The following is a 17,739-nucleotide window of genomic DNA, read 5'->3' on the forward strand; positions in this document are numbered from 1 at the left end:
GTTGGTGGTTCATACCCACCAGCCGCTCTGCAGAAGAAAGATGAGACAGTCTACTTCTGTAAAGATTTACAGCCTTGGAAACCCTATGGAACAGTTTTATTCTATCCCATAGGGTTGCTATGAGTTGGAATTGACTTGACAGCATTGGGTTGGTTTTCTTGTAAGCAGACCTTGGTGATCACTAGATTGTGTTGTTCACATTTGTAATAGACCATGTCTTGATATTTAAGGGCTGGACTAGGTGACTACTAAATGCCCTTTTTCAGAAAAGTTCTGTGATTTAATTAAATTCCACACAAGTTGAGAAGCTCATCATCTCACATTTAAGTCAGGGAGGTGGACCATTCATCATACATTCATTCACTCATTCATTCAACAAACATTTATTGAGTCCATATTATGTTCTCAAAGAGCTCTGGTGGTGTAGTGGCTAAGGTATTTGGATGCTAACCAAAAGCTCAGTGGTTTGAACCCACCAGCTGCTCCATGGAAGAAAGATGAGGCAGCCTGCTTCCATAAAGATTTACAGCTTCGGAAACACAATGGGGGGGGGGGTTGCTGAGTTGGAATCCACTGAACGGTAGTGAGTTTGGTTTTTTGATTATGTTCTCAGGAAGGAGCTCTGGTAGTGCAGTGATTAAGATATTTGGCTGCTAACCAAAAGGTCCATGGTTTGTACCCACCAGCTGCTCCATGGGAAAAAGAAGAGGCAGTCTGCTTCCATAAAGATTTACAGGCTTGGAAACCCTATGGGGTCACTATGAGCTGTAATTGACTTGATGACAGTGAGTTTGATCTTGGATTATGTTCTCAGGAGTCTCTGGGTGGCACAAATGGTTAAGCACTCAACTACTAGAAAAGGTGGGTGGTTTAAACTCACCCAGAGGTGCCTTGGAAGACAAGCCTCGCAACCTGCTTCTGAAAGATCACAGCCTTGAAAATTCTATGGAGCAATTCTACTCTGCACACATGGGGTCTCTATGAGTCAGAATCAACTTGATGGCAACATTTTGTTCTCAGGGTTCTCCCAGGTGCTGGGGAGCATAAACACATAATTACAATGCAATTTAAGAAGTGCTTCAGTAGAAGTCCCTACAAAGTATTAGGGACAAATAGCAGAGGGAACAGCTAACGCTTTTGAGGCTGTGGGGATCAGGGATGGCCTCATAAAGGAGGGGTCATTTGAACAGGGCCTTGAAGGATGAGTAAGAGTTTTCTGGGCAGCAAACAGAGGGAAACAGATACTATGCATTCTGGGAATTATTTTTAGAGATGCCTACGTGTACTATGAGGGAAAATGAACAAGTGGGTTGTTTATAGACTGTTGTCCTCATCCCAGCCACGGAAATCAGCATACGGAGTGAGTTCAGAGGTCTTCACTCACAACAACAGAATAACCCTTTTGAGTCCCGGTTGTTTCTTACCCTACATTTAACTACAAAGTCATGTGTGTTCAAGGCCTCTTTGAATAATGACCCCTCAACCCATCAGTGTCTCCATATCCAGGAACTGGAAACATCTGGATCCTGCTGGGCTGGAAAAACAGTGTGTGACCCTTAGATTTCTATCTTCATGCAGAAAGCAAGGACGGCTTCCTGAAGGTGACCTAAGGATAGGAAATTCCAACTAGTAAATACTACAATTGACGAGAAACCTTGAAAAAGTGATTGTTGGAAATCTTTCCCCTGTCTAGTTTGGTTGTTCTTCTTCCCTCTTCTCATTCATGGTCTCTCTCCTTTTCTCCTTTCTCTCTCCCTCTTTGTCACAGCTGTCTGTCTCCCTTCTCTTCTCTCTCTCTCTCTCTCTCTCTATTCTCTTTCACTCTGTCTCCTTCCATCTCTGAGTATTTCTCTGTCTCTGCTTGCTTTGCCTGCCTTTCTCTCTGTCTCTTTATTATCTTTCTATCTCTGTCTGTCTGTCTGGGGACACCCCCTTCTGAAGCAGACTCTGAGACTTAGGTTTTATCCATTTAAAGGAGCCCAGCTGGCTTTTGAGGGTGTATGGAGAGGGTAGAGTTGGGGGATGCTCTGAACTTGATTGTCTTCTCTCCACAAGCATTTCTTTTTTAAGGAGTCTGGATTTATAGCATTAAAATATAAAGCACTCTTTCATGCTGGCTCTCATATATCCCCACTTGAGCTGAAACATTTCCAGGCAGATAATCATCAGGTTTTCCTACAGGAAATTAAAGACCTCAGCACTGTGTAGCCGTGCTCCCATCACCTGCGTTGCCCGCTAAGTTTCATGAAAGGCTTTGCCTCGTTGGTATGTGACAGAACAAATCTTTAATAAGATTTCTTTCTAAATCTCTCTAATGAAGTTGGTCATATGTGTCTTCTAGATAAGCTCACAATAAAGCCAGCACTTCTCAATTTTGGTGCAAGCTGGTGCGTCACCTCTTCTTATCTGAGCTGCAAGGATACTGAGCTGGCCCATGTCCTCAGGGTCCACTCTGGGGACCTGCCCCAGAGGTTGAGAACCATTATCACCAGGTGCATTTGGACCTCTGGCTGATTGGCAGAGGCAGTATTCCACTGCTCAGAAGTTAATAACAAACCTCACTTCTTCCTTGAACTCCCACTTTGTCCACACTTTTCTGGTCAGCATCTGCTTCACAGGAGGTCAGACCCCAGTCCAGTAAATAAGCTAATTCCACCTTCGCGTATCAGTGATTAGTCGAGGGCTGAGCACATCACTCATTTCTGGCCAATGAGATGTGAAAGAAAGCCTGGGGGCTTCTGGGACAGTTTTCCTCATTATCAAAAAAGAGATTCAAGATAAGGGTGCATCTCTTTTTCATTTCTGGACTTTGAAAGCGAATGAAGGGATGTCAGGAGGTGCTGCAGCCATCTTGTGATCACAAGGGAAAGGCCAACATGCTGAGAATGGCAGAGCAGAAAGGTGAAAAACACCTTGTTTATGGCAACATTGTGCCACCAAATTAATGACCCTTGGAACAGTCCTGCCTTTGGAATTTGTAGTGCCCAGAATAAATGTCTTTGTTTTTAAATTCTTTTGAATTGAGTTTCCTTTACTGACAATGGAAAGCATCTTACCAGACACAGACATTGGGTCCAAGAAGGGCCCAATGTGTTTTGTAAGGGAGGTTTGAATTCACTAAGGGAGAAGTAGAGTGGGGAAATGAGAGCCTTGGAACAAGATAACTCCAGGTTGGAACCCCAGCTTTGTAGTCACCCTGTAACAACATGGGCCAGTCACTAAACCTCTCTGAGCTCATGTCTCCTTGGCTTAAAATGAGTATTGGGTACCACGCAGATGGTCAATAATTGTCAGTTCTCTTTCCTTAGATTTGTTTATCTTCCGGCTATTTTTAAAGGGACCAAGACATGCCAGGCACCGAGAGCTATTTAATGACATTTCAGTACAGGGGGAAATTTTGTGCAGAGACTCTTCTGAGTCCTTTACCCATAGTTTATCCAAGTGCAAACCATATCTCTAATGCCAGAACAGTGTTGAGGGAGAGGCAAATGCACCCAGTTCTCAATTCTCCATGGTGATGAGGGACGTGGATAATTGAAAACAGCAGATAATCCCCGAACCTGCTTTGAGTCACTGACTTTCACTGCCTCCCCCACCATCATTTTCCTGGTGCAGCTGACAAACTGCCACATGGCTGCATGTTTCTTCTCTTCTCTCTTCTGGAGCCTTTCTTGGCAGAGCTATTCACCCACTTTAGCACGGCCAAGGCCAGGGCATGTTGGAGAAGCAAGGGGTCTGAGCACTACCTCCCCAGAATTGCCTGGTAGCTGCATGACTGAAGTTGGCCTTGGATTTGACCTCTGTCCACCCTTTGGTAGTTTGACTTTGGTTTCTCTAAGCCATTTAGCAGGTCAAAGATGAGGGTCTGGGAACCCTGAGTGAAAGAGAGCAAGAGTTACTGGGTTCCTCCCCTCAGACAGGCCGTGCCCAGGCCTGCTGGGCACAACTAACCTCATGTGTGCACAGAGCTCCTTCCCATACACCACACATTCCTTGGTAGGGAGGGTGTCTCCCCTCTTCTGAAAATGGCATGAATCAAAAGTAATTGTAATCATTGGATTGATAATCTTGATCCAGATAATTGAGATCCTCCTTGTTTACCAAAGGGAGCTCTGGTGGCACTGTGGTTAAAGCATTGGGCTGCTAACCAAAAGGTCAGTGATTTGACCCTACCAGCCACTTCATGGGAAAAAGCTGTGGCAATCTCCTTCTGTAAAGATTTACAACCTTGGAAACCCTATGGGGCAGTTCTACTCTGTGTATAGAGTTGCCGTGAGTTGGAACCGACTCAATGGTTTGGTTTGTTTACCAAATCCCCCTTTTGAAACACCTTCACACTGAAAAAAAAAAAACCCAAACTCACTGCCATCGAGTTGGATCGATCATAGTGACCCCTCCTTGGATTTCCGAGGTGGTATCACTATGGAAGTAGATTGCCCAGCCTTCCTTCTGAGGAGTGGCTGGTGGGTTTGAACCGCCAGCCTTCTGGTTAGTAGTCAAGTGCCTTAGGCACTACACCACCAGAGCTCCCACCTTCACGCTAGAGGGATGAAAAGATAGGAGAGAAGTTGAATGTTTATTGAGTACCTACTGTGTACTCCTACCACCCACTTGTCAGTCTGTTGTACAGACAGTGGCACTGGTATTTCAAATACCAGCAAGGTCACCCATAGTGGACAGGTTTCAATTGAGCTTTCAGAACTAAGACAGACTAGGAAGACAGGTCTACTTCTGAAAATTAGCCAGTGGAAACCTTATGGATCACAACAGAACACTGTCTCCCTCTCTTGCTTTGGACGCATCACCAGGGGAGAGATCAGTTGCTGAAGGAGGACATCATGTTGGTAAAGCAGAGGGCCATGAGGATGAGGGAGACCCTTGGAGAGATGGGTTGGCCCCATAACAACCATGATGGACTCGAACCTACCAGCGATTGTGAAGATGATGCAGGACCGTTTTATTCTGTTGTGCATAAAGTCACCATGATCTACCTCTCTACTGTGTGCTTAGTACTGTGCTAAGCACTTCATATCCATGCCTTCATGGGGAGACCACATCTTTCCAGTTAGTTCTTGCCTAGCCTGAAGCAGGAGATACCCCCGACTGCTTGCTTGTTTCTGGCAATCTGTTCTTCTGGAAAATTTCTGCTTTGGTATCAATACTCACAAATCAGTTTTCTCCGTCCTAGTCCTGTGGCTCAGACCTCTCAGGATCTTTTGCTATCTTGTCTTTTCTCTCTACAGCAGTTCTATTAGCCAGGATCTGTGGGTTTGAGAGCATAGCATAGCCTACAACTTCTCTGTTGGGTTGGGGGAAGTGGATAGCTTTCTTGGCCTTTGTTGGGAGATGCAGATGTGCCCCATTGAGCAGAGTCAAGGCTCACACTGCTGGAAGCAGCTATAATAAGACATTGAGAGCTGCCAGGGCAGGCTCTCACCCTCTTTTCTTTTTTTTTTCCATTCCTGGGCCTCTTGGTGGGCTTGGAAGCTTCTATAAGGGAAGCAGCAAGAAGTATGTAGGAAGCCACTGGCCTTTCTAGCCTTTGGGAGCTTACATTTACCAGTTTCTGGGGGCCACCAATAGTCTTAATCACTGGGTTTGCAGGAGAATGGCAGTGTGCTAAGAAAGAGGATTAGCACTCACCAGGCCTCCCAGGAGCTCACATGGTGGACCACAGGGAGAGCTGGAGAGGCAGTTTGTCATGAAACCAGCCCTGGGAACACAATTTCGGAAACAATCATAGGAGGCAAGGTTTCCTAAATGGTAGGAAAAGCTCCCCAGTTAGAATAATGGCTTATTTTTGGCACAATTCTTTCTGAGGTGTATAGCCTCATCCATTCCCATTCTGAGGCGTGATTTCAAATGCTAGATGGGAAAATAGCCAAGATGAGTGTTCTGGGCCTTCAGAGTGTGAAATTCCATTATTTAATTTTGACCAGATCCCCAGGCCTCTCTGGAGCCCAGTTCCTCATCCTTAAAATGGGGATGATAATGACCATCTCACCTGAGAACCCCCACAGGAGTTAATGAACAGCACTTGGTTGGTCTCAAAAAGTGTTTATTGAATCTGATTCCAAGCTATTGACCAAACCTTGTATTGGGTCAACAGAAGAAGTGCCCTTAAGCAGGACCCACCCCACCCATATCCTCTCTCTATCCAGTGTCAGGTAGCCTGAGCTAGGTCTTCACTGGGCCTGGAAATTCAGAATAAAAATGATTCCCTTCTCTTAACCCTCAAGAGAATCAAGCTCATGGCAGGAAGAGAAGGTTGCTAAGGCAGGGTAGAGGTCACGCCTGGAAGGTTAAGATGACAGCTCACATCATCTCAAGGAGGCCAGGCTTATGTCCAGGCTGCTGCTTATAGGCACTCTTCTAAATTGAGCTTCCCTCACTTCTGGGGTGTGTGTGTGTGTGTGTGTGTGTGTGAATCCTTTTATTAGAAAAACTTCCCAGAGGCTTTGGAGCAGATTGGAGAGGCCCAGGCTGGAAATCCTAAGATGGGGATTTCTTCCCTGCAATAAATGTCTGGCTAAAAGTTAGAGTCCTTTTATATATTACAGCAGGCCCCAACATCTGAGATAAGCACTGTCTTTGAGTGCCCCTAATGGTCCAGGATGGGTAGTGGTTTGTGGTTTTCCTGAGGCACAGGTTGGAGTTCCACTCGCTGCTGAGTCAGTGGTTGGAGCGAGTCACTGCTAGTGAGTGAGCCTAGCTGACTGCCCTATGCCCACTTCTCAGGTGACTTTGTGGCCCTGTTTTCAAGGCTTAGGAGTCCCTGGGGGGTGTAACTGGTTATGTGCTCAGCTGCTAACTGAAAGGTTGGCAATTTGAGTCTGCCCAGAGACAGCTTGAAAGAAAGGCCTGGAGATCTAGTTCTGAAAGGTCACAGCCATTGAAAATCCCATGGAGCACAGTTCTACTCTGTACACATGGCATCACCATGAGTTGGAGTCAACTTGACAGTAGCTTTTCTTTCTTTCTTTTTTTTTTAAGCTTAAGCTCTGTTATTCCCATTACAGGGTTTGAAGGTAGAACAGTGCTCTGCTTCACTGCACTGAATTGTGGAAATTAAAAAATAAGAGCAGTATTGCTAAATGGAGGGATTTAGAAAAGTCTTCAGATCCCTCCCTCCATCTCTTTCCCTTTCTTTCCAGGATCTTGGTAGGGAGATGAGCTTTCCCAATACATTCACACTCTTCCTCCAGGAGCCCCCAGGGCTAATGCTTCTGGGAGCTCTGTGGTTGGGGCAGAGCAAAGCTGAGCTGGTCTCCTCACTGCCATGTTCTGACCTCACCGGGCAGTAGACTTGAGTGAGATGAGCTCAGTCTCCAGATGTTCACCCTGGCCACGATGTGTGTGTTCAGTGATCTGTAGGGCCCCCAAATGCTCTCTCTTATAGGCTCATTGTGGCCCCTGGGGGCTATGGAGGGTGACACCAACTATGCTTTGATCTTAGGTTGAAAACAGAGAAAAAAGATGCTCCAGCTCGGACCTTCCTATCCACTTGGAACTGAGGCCATGGCTGTATGGAATCTTGTGGTTCGGGTGATCTGGTCTGATGCATATGTGGGCAGCTATGGGACATGAATAGAGGTGACATCATTCTGATTTTATGGTGGAGAGCTCAGTGGCAGAGAAATGCTTTGGTTTCCTCTTGGGGACAGTGCCCTGATCCTTTAGAAGGGACACTCACAGAGATGATATACTCTAGTTTGGTGGTAACCAAACCAAACAAAAAAACCAAACTCACTGCTGTTGAGTTGATCCCGACTCATAGCAACCCCTCCTTGGGTTTCTGAGGTGGTATCTCTACGGAAGTAGATTGCCCAGTCTTCCTTCCAAGGAGTGGCTGGTGGGTTTGAACCACCAGTCTTCTGGTTAGCAGTCATATGCCTTGGTCTGGTGGTAGGGACTGCATTAGCAGTGACAGTACTCTGGTCCCATGGTGGAAACCTGGTGGGGACCATGCTCTGCTCTTATGGCAGGGAAACCAGTAATGGCAACAACAATTGGCTCTCCTGGTGGGGAAATGAGGGGGCTTATATGGCAGTGGTGGATCTGGTGCTTTTGCCTACAGGGCAGCAGATTGGCTAGGAATCCAGCTCCTGGGCCTGGGGTTGTTCTCATTTATGTAAGAGAAAAAGGGCTGTCGAGGTCTTTCCTGCAGACTTGGCTTATGCACACAGCTGTGGGGCCTCTCCTCTCCCTCTGCTTTTCACTCGAGAGACACTGGCCACAGCGATGAAGTGTTTGATTGGACAGGAAGCCTGTTAAAACACCATTGCTTTTCTAATTTTGGCTAAATCGACATTGGTTTCGTCAATCTACCTACATAGGTTGAGCTTGTTGTTTCCAATTTTGGGTGATTTCCATCTTGTCACTCTCCCTTTCTCTCTTTAGCCTATCTATTGGGCTCTTCTGGCTGCCCAGTACCTCCCGTGAGGCACCCCGGCTGCCTCCGAGGCTTTGCAATTAGAGAGTCAGACTCCAGCAGGGAGGGCAGCTCCGGATTCTTCTTGAGGTGGGAGAGCCTGAGTGCAGTGTCCATAGCAACCCTCTGGCTTTCACCTTTATGGAGAAAGAAGGAAGGCGAAAGAAGGAAGGGGAGCAGGCAAGATGCCTGTGCTTCTGCATTATTTATATCAGAGTTTGGGCATTGAGGGCCTTGGTATCTGACTTGCCTGGTAAACGTGGTGTGGGGAAGACTGGGCTCTTTTCTTTATCTGAGAGCAATGCCTTGGAGTGGAGGTGGAGCTACAAACTTCTGTTGGGATGCTCATGGTTGAGACAGAGGAGAAGGAAAGGCTGTGATGGTCTGTGCTGTTGGATGTCCAATGGCAACAAAGGGATGACCCATCGGCTGAAGGAGACACATCAGGAGATCTAGGTTTGGGTCCTGGCTTTGCCTCTAATTCACCCCCATCCCTGCCAAGTTTTTGTTTTTATCTTGCTATTGTGGGTTCGGAAGGAAGGTTGGGCAATCCTACTTCCGTAATGATACTGCCTCGGAAACCCAAGGAGGGGTCGCTATGAGTCAGGTTTGACTCAACGGCACATAACAACAACAACAACAATGTGGGTTGGCCCCGAGGCATCTCTGTGGTCCCTTTCAGACCTCCCATTCAAATAGGCAAATGGGTAGCTTCTTCCTCAATGGTGGAAAAATCCAAGGAGCCTACCAAACAGGAGTTACTTTTTCAAAATGTTCACAGAGGCTAAGCCTGACACAGGATTCAGTCCCTGGCCCTCTGTGGAAGAAGGTAGAGAGTTAGGGCCAGGTCTCCTGTTCTATTTGGGATTTCCCTCCACCTTTCCCAAGGTGCAAAGGAGCTCTGGTGGTATAGTACCTAAGGCATCTGACTGCTAACTAGAAGGTTGGTGGTTGAAACCCACTGGCCACTCTGCAGAAGGAAGACTGGGCAATCTACTTCCATAAAGATTTACCACCTAGGAAACCCAAAGAAGGTCGCTATGAGTCGGAATCCATGGCAAGTGAGTTTGGTTTTGTTTTTTGGTTCCCAAGGTGCTGGGAGTGCAAAGTTGTGCACGTGTGCTACCAGCAGAGGTCGCCACACTCCTCACAAACCTGCCAGAGGTTGCTCTGCCCCAGGTGGGTGAGCCTGGCAGAAGCATTAGCTTCAATCCCAGAGACTCCAGAACCTTCCCTCTTGAGCTGCCATTTGCTGCCTGGAGTCTGAGGAAGGGGGTTGCCGGCCAGGCGCTGGGGATATGTTTGGTTACTGGCTACCACGGGAACACTGGGGGTGCAGTGGTTAAGCGTTTGGCTGCTAACTGAAAGGTCAGCGATTCGAACCCACCAGTTGCTCCATGGACAGACAGATATGTGGCAGTCTGCTTCCATAAAGATCACAGCTTTAGAAATCCTATGGAGAGTAATTTTCTTCTGTCCTATGGTAGCATAGTGGCTAAGACATTTGCCTGCTAACCAGACGGCTGGCAGTTCAAACCCACCAGCCACTCCTCAGAAGGAAGGTTGGGCAATCCTACCTCCGTAGTGATACTGCCTCGGAAACCCAAGGAGGGGTCGCCATGAGTCGGGGCCAACTCGACGGCACATAACAACAACAACAACAACATACATAGGGTCACTATGAGTTGGAGTCAACTCGATGGGTTTGGTTTGATTTTGGCTCCATAACTAAAAGGCTTGTTCATCCAGGCCACGGAATCCTTGCCGTTGCTCTCAGCATCAGAGAACATGGCTGCCCTGATTCCTCGCTTTCCCTTGGGCATCTCAGGTGCTCTGGGTTTGGGAAACTGTTCAAGGTATTTATTTATTTATTTTCCTATGAGCCTTTTAATACTGGAGCCAGGAAGATGATTTACTCAATCAATCTAAATTGAGAGCATGCTCTATGCCAGGCACCGTTTTAGGCACTGAGGATATATCAGTGAACACAAGAGACAGAAATCCTGCCCTTGTGAAGCTAAGCCTGTAGTGGAGGAGAGTGTCCTCCATCTATACTACAGCATGAGACTGGGACGTGGACATCCCTACTGCTCCAGGATGGGCAAGTGACAGGCCTTCTTCACTGACTCAGCCCCAAGCAGGGAAGCCTTTGGAACTGCCCAGAAGTCAGGCATGAGTCTCAGAATGCCAAGTCCCAGCCAAGCAGGGGTCTATGTGGGCCCTACCTCAGTCACTGGTCCTTCTACTTGCTCAGTTCACATGGGAAGCACTTTACGGTTTTCAAAATGTGTACACTTCCATCAGCCCCTCATGAGTCTGGCAGGGCATTGTGGAGAGAGAATGTTGGCACCCTGTCCCCATTGCCCATGTCTTCTTTCCAGACATGCCATATCAGCACTTTTCATTTGATCCTTGACCCCACAAATAAATAAATGTTCCCATCCGGACTGACTCATCCAGCTGGAATAGTGAGTTCCCACACCAAAGCCACGGAAAAGAGGTCAGGAGAAGTATTGACATATATACCTTAATTTTCACAAACCAATTGTGCAAGGAGGCACGAACGGGCCCCGTTTTACAGGTTGAGAGTGGTGTGACATGCTCAACCTGGTCAGAAACAGGAAAACAGCAGCTCTGAGGCTAACTCCAATGGGCTGGATTCCCAGTCTAAGGCTGTTGCCGGTGCCCTTGCTTGGCTACCCTGCTCTAAAAACTACCCAGTTCCAATCTTCTCATCATGTCCAGTACCAGCCCAGCCTTCCATGGAGTTTCAGTGACCAGAATTGGCAGTCTTCTTTTAGACTGGTCTCCATGGAACTGCTCTTTTAAAACTCTCCTTTACTCTTTTGGTCAGAGGGGTTTCCTAGAGAGCATGGGGGCAGGGGTGGAGTGCAGAACAGAGAGTCACTGTGGAAGGAGAATAATCAGGGGCATTGGTCAAATCCAGAGAGTGGCCTGTGGAGTTGGGCAGACCTGCTGGCTCAGGGCTTGGCCCCTTTTTTCCTCTGTGAACAAGAGCAAGCCAATTGCCTTCTTTGTAACTGAACTTCGTTTCTTCATCTGTAGATTGGGGACAATACGCTTAGCCCACAAGCTTGTTTGAATGATATGTGCATAGAGTAGGCCTTAAGTAAATGTGCCTAGGTAGGGGGTCAGGACTATATGCCTGCTTTACAGTGAGACTCAGATAAGGCATACGAGTTTCAGTTTCTCTCCAGCACAGCATGGTGCTGTGAGGAGATCATGCGAGGTTAAAGAAGGCTTGGCACTAATAGGTGCCTAAGAATTGTTGGTGTGTGTCCTGGAGGCAGGTGGGGTGTACCATAGTCCTACTTCACTCTTTTGGGAGGTCCCAGCTTGCTCCCATTGTAAGTTAGGGAGGCGTGGATGGGTTTTTGTTATGAGAGGACCCTGCCCTGGGATCTGAACATCCAGGGACTCAGAGAAAGGACACGTGGACAGGAGACCTGTTATCCGCAAAGTTCTGGGTCCACTGCCCAGAATGACTTAAGCCAATACAGACACTGAGGCGAAGAGTAAGAAGCACAGCTTATATTAAGTTTGTGCACAAGCTAAGACAGAGAGGGAGGTCCTTCAGATTCTGTCTGCTTTTAAGCACCCTTTAAGCTTCTTTTAGGAGCTCTGGTGGCATAATGCCTAAGGCATTTGACTGCTAACCAGAAGGCTGGAGGTTCAAACCCACCAGCCACTCTGCGGAAGGAAGATTGGGCAACTAATTGCGTAGTAACACTGTCTCGGAGACCCAAGGAGGGGTCCCTATGAGTTGGATCCGACTTGACAGCAATGATTGAGTAAGCTTCTTTTGTATGGTGGAGATTACATCATAATCATATTATAATACAATTTCATATGATTGCATGTTAAGCATGCACAGTGAGGGGTACAAAGATGGCAATCCTTAGCATGTCTCATAATATTAAATCTTCACCTGTTGTTGTTATGTGCCATCGAGTTGGACCCGATCCATAGCGACCCCTCCTTGGGTTTCCGAGGCAGTATCACTATGGAAGTAGATTGCCCAACCTTCCTTCTGAGGAGTGGCTGGTGGGTTTGAACCGTCAGCCTTCTGGTTAGCAGTCAAGTGCCTTAGGCACTACACTACCAGAGCTTTACTATGCTAATATCCCCTGTCACCTAGATTTAGGCTGCTGCTGGGTCAGCAACTGGTAATCAGTGGTGGATGACTTTTCTCTGGTATCTGCAAAACTCTTAGTTATCTGATTTTTCTTAAAAGTTACATTTCTACTCCCCTTATCTCATTGGGAGAAACTCTGAGAAGATTTTGAGGAACACTGTGCATTCTCTTGATGAGTGGAACGTTGTGCATCAGACATACCACTTACTGATCATCACTCCTGATGGACAGTGGTACAGGTAAGGAACAGGTGATGTATCCTGGGTTATAGTGCCCCACAGTCTCACTCATGCAGAAACTCACTCACTCAGTTGTTCAACAGACAATATGGGTACTGGTAAGGTGCTTTTTATTATGTGTGTGTTTTACAATTTACACCGTAAGCTCCTGCTGCCAAGGAGATTATGGTGTAAATTAAAAGCAAGGAAGAAAAGACATGTACAGAGACAACTCTAATACAAGGCAAGAGGTGAAAAATGATCCCAGAGAAATATAAATAAAATGCTAAGGGAATTCAGAATAGGGAGATGATATCAAATTTGGGGAAAGGAACAGAAGAGGGGAGGACTGGGAAGGTTTTGGAAGGAGGCAGCATTTGAGCTGCTTCCTTACATTTAAGTAGAGCTGACATGGAGCAATGGGTGGAATGAAATGGCATTCCAGGCAGGATATATGGGAAAGAGCATGAGTCTAGGAGTCAGACGGACCTAAGTTCAAGTCCACAACTCATTAGTGACCTTGAGAAAGTCTCTTAGACCTTTCTACACTTTAGTTTATGAAGGTGAGGATGGGAGGGATGGCACAGTAGAACTTCCCTGGCTCTGCCTTCCATGGTTGCCAGGAGGTGCAAATGAAGTATGTTATGTGAAAGCAGTTGAAAAACTACAAAGTGTTATGTAAACACAAGAGCTTATTTTTATTACAAGAGCATTGATTAATCCATTAACAAGGCCCCTTGATAAGAAGACAATAATGACTGAACCTGCACAGTCCAATGAGCTCTTCAGCCCAGAGCTGCTCTGACCCAACCATCCAGGGTCTGGGGAAGGGCAGGGTTGATTTTCATGGTACTGTCTATCACTGGAAGGTTAAGGATTTCCCCCAAACATTGCTAGCTTTTCTAAAAATCAACTACTATTTGTCAATGTATCTAAACTCCCTCACTCCATCCATCCATCCATCCATCCACCCAATAAACCTTTAATGAATATATTCATAGCCAGGCACCCTGCTCAGTGCTGTGGATCAGAAACAAATTAGACCCTTTACTCTGTACTCAAGGAGCTCACAGCCTAGTAGGGGAGACAGCCATAAAACCATGAATCATTATTCTTCTTAAACTATTTCCGTCAGTTCTACCTTTTAGAAGGAGGTCCAGTGGCACAGTGCCTAAGGCATTTGACTGCTAACCAGAAGGCAGGTGGTTCAAAGGCACCAGTTGCTCCATGGAAGGAAGATGGGGCAATCTACTTCCATAAAAATTTACTGCCTTGGAAACCCAATGGTGGGGGCAGGGAGTCACTGTGAGTAGGAATCAACTCAATGGCAGGGAGTTTGGTTTTGGTTTGCTATCTTTTGGGGGTAACATGTTTCACAGACCACAGATCATAGGATTTTAAAGCTGAGTGACCTCAGAAATCATCTCTTCTACTTCACTCATTTTACTGATGAGGAAATTGTGGTTATTATTTGTTGTGGAAAGTACTATTACTTCCTCTTATTCACTCCCAAATGACCTCTTTCAGGTTTCAAGTTTGGTTTCATTCAATTTAGTCTTTATTAAGTATCTACTGTAGCTCTCTGTTCAAGAGCTACATATACCTTATACAGCATGCCCTCAAGGAAGTCACAGTCTAGGGAGTGAAGAGGACACACAAAGAAATAGCAACTCAACTGCTTGATAAAGGCAGTCATAGAAGTTAGTGCAAGCTATTGAATACACAGAAGAGGGGCCCAATCTGGATTTGGGGAATTCAGGGGACACTTCCCAAAAAGCAGATCTGTGAGCCACATCTTGAAGGTCAAGGAGAAATGTGCTTGATGAAGATGCAGGGGAAGGGCATGTCAAGCAGAGGGAGCAGTGTGAGGAAAGGCATGGCGGTCTGAACGAGCATCGTTTATAGGGAGAAGTACAAGAAGTTGGGAGCTCTGGTAGGGTAGAGTCTAAGGCATTTGACGCTAACCAGAAGGCTGGCAGTTCAAACCCACCAGCCACTCCTTGGAAGGAAGATTGGGCAATCTATTGCTGGGAGATGGTGAGGAATGAGGCTGGAAAAGAAGATGGGCCAAGTGATAGCATACCTAGTGTGGAGAGCTGGTGTGACCAAAGGCCAACTCTATCTTCCTGGGTTTGATGACTATGTCCTGACAGGAGAAACTTCTACCACACTCCCTTGGCCTTCATCTTTACAGACTGAAGAGGTCTAGTTTTTCAGCCTTTCTTTTTTTAGGGCAGTATGACAACTTACTGCCCATCCTTTAAGGTCTGGCTCAAGTCCCATCACTTTGATGAAGTCTCCCTTGACTACCTTGTACCTTCAATGAACTCTATTGTCTCCACTAGACTTTGGGATCTCTATCATTGTTCTCTGTCATCCCATGCAGTGGGTTTGGTTTTGGTTTGCTACCTTTTGGGTAGCTTGTCTCTACAGTGAGGCCATAAACTCCTTGAAAGCAAGCTATATAAGTCACATAGTAGATGCTTAGTAAATACCAGTAAAACTGACTTCTATTGAGTTGAGTTTCAGGAAACATGAAAGAGCTTGAACTTTGGTGTCAGACAGACCTGGGTTTGATTCCAATTCTACCCTTTACTAGTTAGTAATAGTGGGCAAGTTTCTTAATCACTGTAATGTCTCAGTTTCCTCATCTATAAAATGGATGATGGCCCCAACTCACAGGTTCTTGTCAAGATGTGGTTGTAGGGGAAGTGTTAGGGGCTCCCCAATAGTGGGGATTTAGACACTCAGCAATGCTGCAGAGAAACCTAAGAGTGGGATGGAAAACCTGCCCTGATGGAAAACCCTATGGTTCCCAGTGGTTTCACTAACCTGTTACAAAGGACCTTGACCTGTGCCATTTCTTTGGAGCTGAGAAAATTGAGGGTCTGAGAGGTTAATCAACTGGCCCAAGGTTATATAGCAAGCAAGTGGCCAAGCTTGTGCTGGTGAGAGGGAAAGGAGAGAAAGGGCCTGGACAGTCTTTGGAGGAGGGTGAGGTGTCCATTCCATATAGAATGATATGGGATATGCGCCAATGACGTGGAGGTGAATGTTTGGTTGTCGTTGTTAGCTCCTGTCGAGTCGGCCCCCATGCACAATGGGATTGGACCATTGTGATCCTTAGGTAAATGTTTAATACTAACTCTTTGGGCCAGGCAGGAGAGGGCAGCTCTGTTTGTTGACTTCTGTGCTGTACACACTCCCACCATGGCTGATTTCAAGCTACCAACATGACATCACTGAATGTGGAGCTGGAAAGAGACATGCCCAGCCAGCTTTTATGAACCAGTACCAGCCAGCTCTAGCACACCATGAAGGGTTCAGGGCTGCCCTGTACAGTGGAGTGGGATAGTCCTCTTCATAGTGACTTGCACCTAATGCTTCTCCAAACTCATTAGGTATCTACTCTTACCATTTTATAGAGGGGGAAGCTGAGGATCAGAAGGCAGGCATCTTGCCTATGGTCACACAGCCAACATATGGTAGAGAGGCAGTCTGACCCCAGAGCCCATGCTCTGACCATAACACTGTTCTGTTCTTGTTCTTGATGGGGGCATGAGCTGCCTCAGTGGCAACAGCTGTCAACTCCAGCCCATTCCCAGATGAACCTCTTTTCCTTGGCCCTGGCATAATTTGGCTCTCCCCCAGACCATTTCTGACCCCCAACTATGATAGGAGGACATGCTCTAACAGGCCCCATTTGGACACAGTTGGCATAGTCAGGAGAACTGGAGGCAGGAAATGGGCCCAGAAAGGTCAACCATAGCGGAAGGCAGGCCCTGGAGGGGGGTGGGGGTGGCATAGAAATTTCCAGGGCTGGAGTCTTTCCCTGAAACTTGATGTTTCACTGCCTAGAAGCTGTCTCCAGCACAGAAAACCAATCCTAATGGCACATTTCAGTAACTAACAACATAGTAATGACAGTTTATTAGGAAATCATTAATTTTAAATATATGATCTGGAGCTTTGAACAAACAGGTGGCTCTGTTTTGAGATAGAAGAGTGGAAGGGAAATCAAGAAGACATAGGGAGGGGGAAGGAAGGCAGGGTATGTCGGAAGGGGTGAGATGGGTGGGTACTGGCGAGCCTGCACCATCATGGGTAAAACCCCGGGATCTGGAGATCCCAGACTTGCATCTGAGCCTCGGAGCCATGATTTACTAAACCATGCCCACAGCTGTTGAATCTATTCTGACTAATAGTGACCCTATGGGACTGAGCAGTATGCCCCATTGGGTTTCCGAGGCTGTAATCTTTACAGAAGCAGATTGCCATATCTTTCTCTCTCAGAATGGCTGGTGGGCTCCACCCACTCACCTTTTGACTAGCAGCCAAGCACTTAACCACCGCACCACCAGGGCTCCTTCCATGACTTGTAGTAACGAACACGCCATTGATAATAACAACAATCAAGGTTATTCTGCATGAATGATCATAATTTTTCAGGTTTCTAGGGTTGTGGCTTGTATTACAAGTAATACTTAGCTCTCAGTTATTGGGACTGATAGGGGCATTGAAAACATGGAGAACTGATACACAGAGGGTACTCTGGTCTCATCTGGTGTAAGCTATGCCCCTCCCTGACTTGGCCACTTGTTGCTAAACTTTCAAGAGACCTGCTTTATCGTCCAGAGCAAAGAAGAATGAAGAAAATAAAAGATTCATGGAAATAATTAGTGTTTGCGACTGGTACACCATGTGATCCTCAGCCTATATGACTATGAGACCAGAAGAACTAGATGGTGTCTGGCTACCACTGTCAGCCACTCAGAGGGGAATCTATGTAGGAGATCCTGATAGAGAGGGAGAACAATGTGGAACAAAACTCAAAATCATTTGGAAAAAAAAGAGGGGGGGGACCATGTTTGCTGGTCTGATAGCGCCTGGTGGAACCACTGAGACTATGGTCCCGAGCTGCCCTTCAGGTCTGG

The sequence above is a fragment of the Orycteropus afer genome, unplaced genomic scaffold (genome assembly GCF_000298275.1).
Source record: "Orycteropus afer afer isolate SDZICR_OR568_19922 unplaced genomic scaffold, OryAfe1.0 scaffold00217, whole genome shotgun sequence".
Lineage (NCBI taxonomy): Eukaryota > Metazoa > Chordata > Mammalia > Tubulidentata > Orycteropodidae > Orycteropus > Orycteropus afer.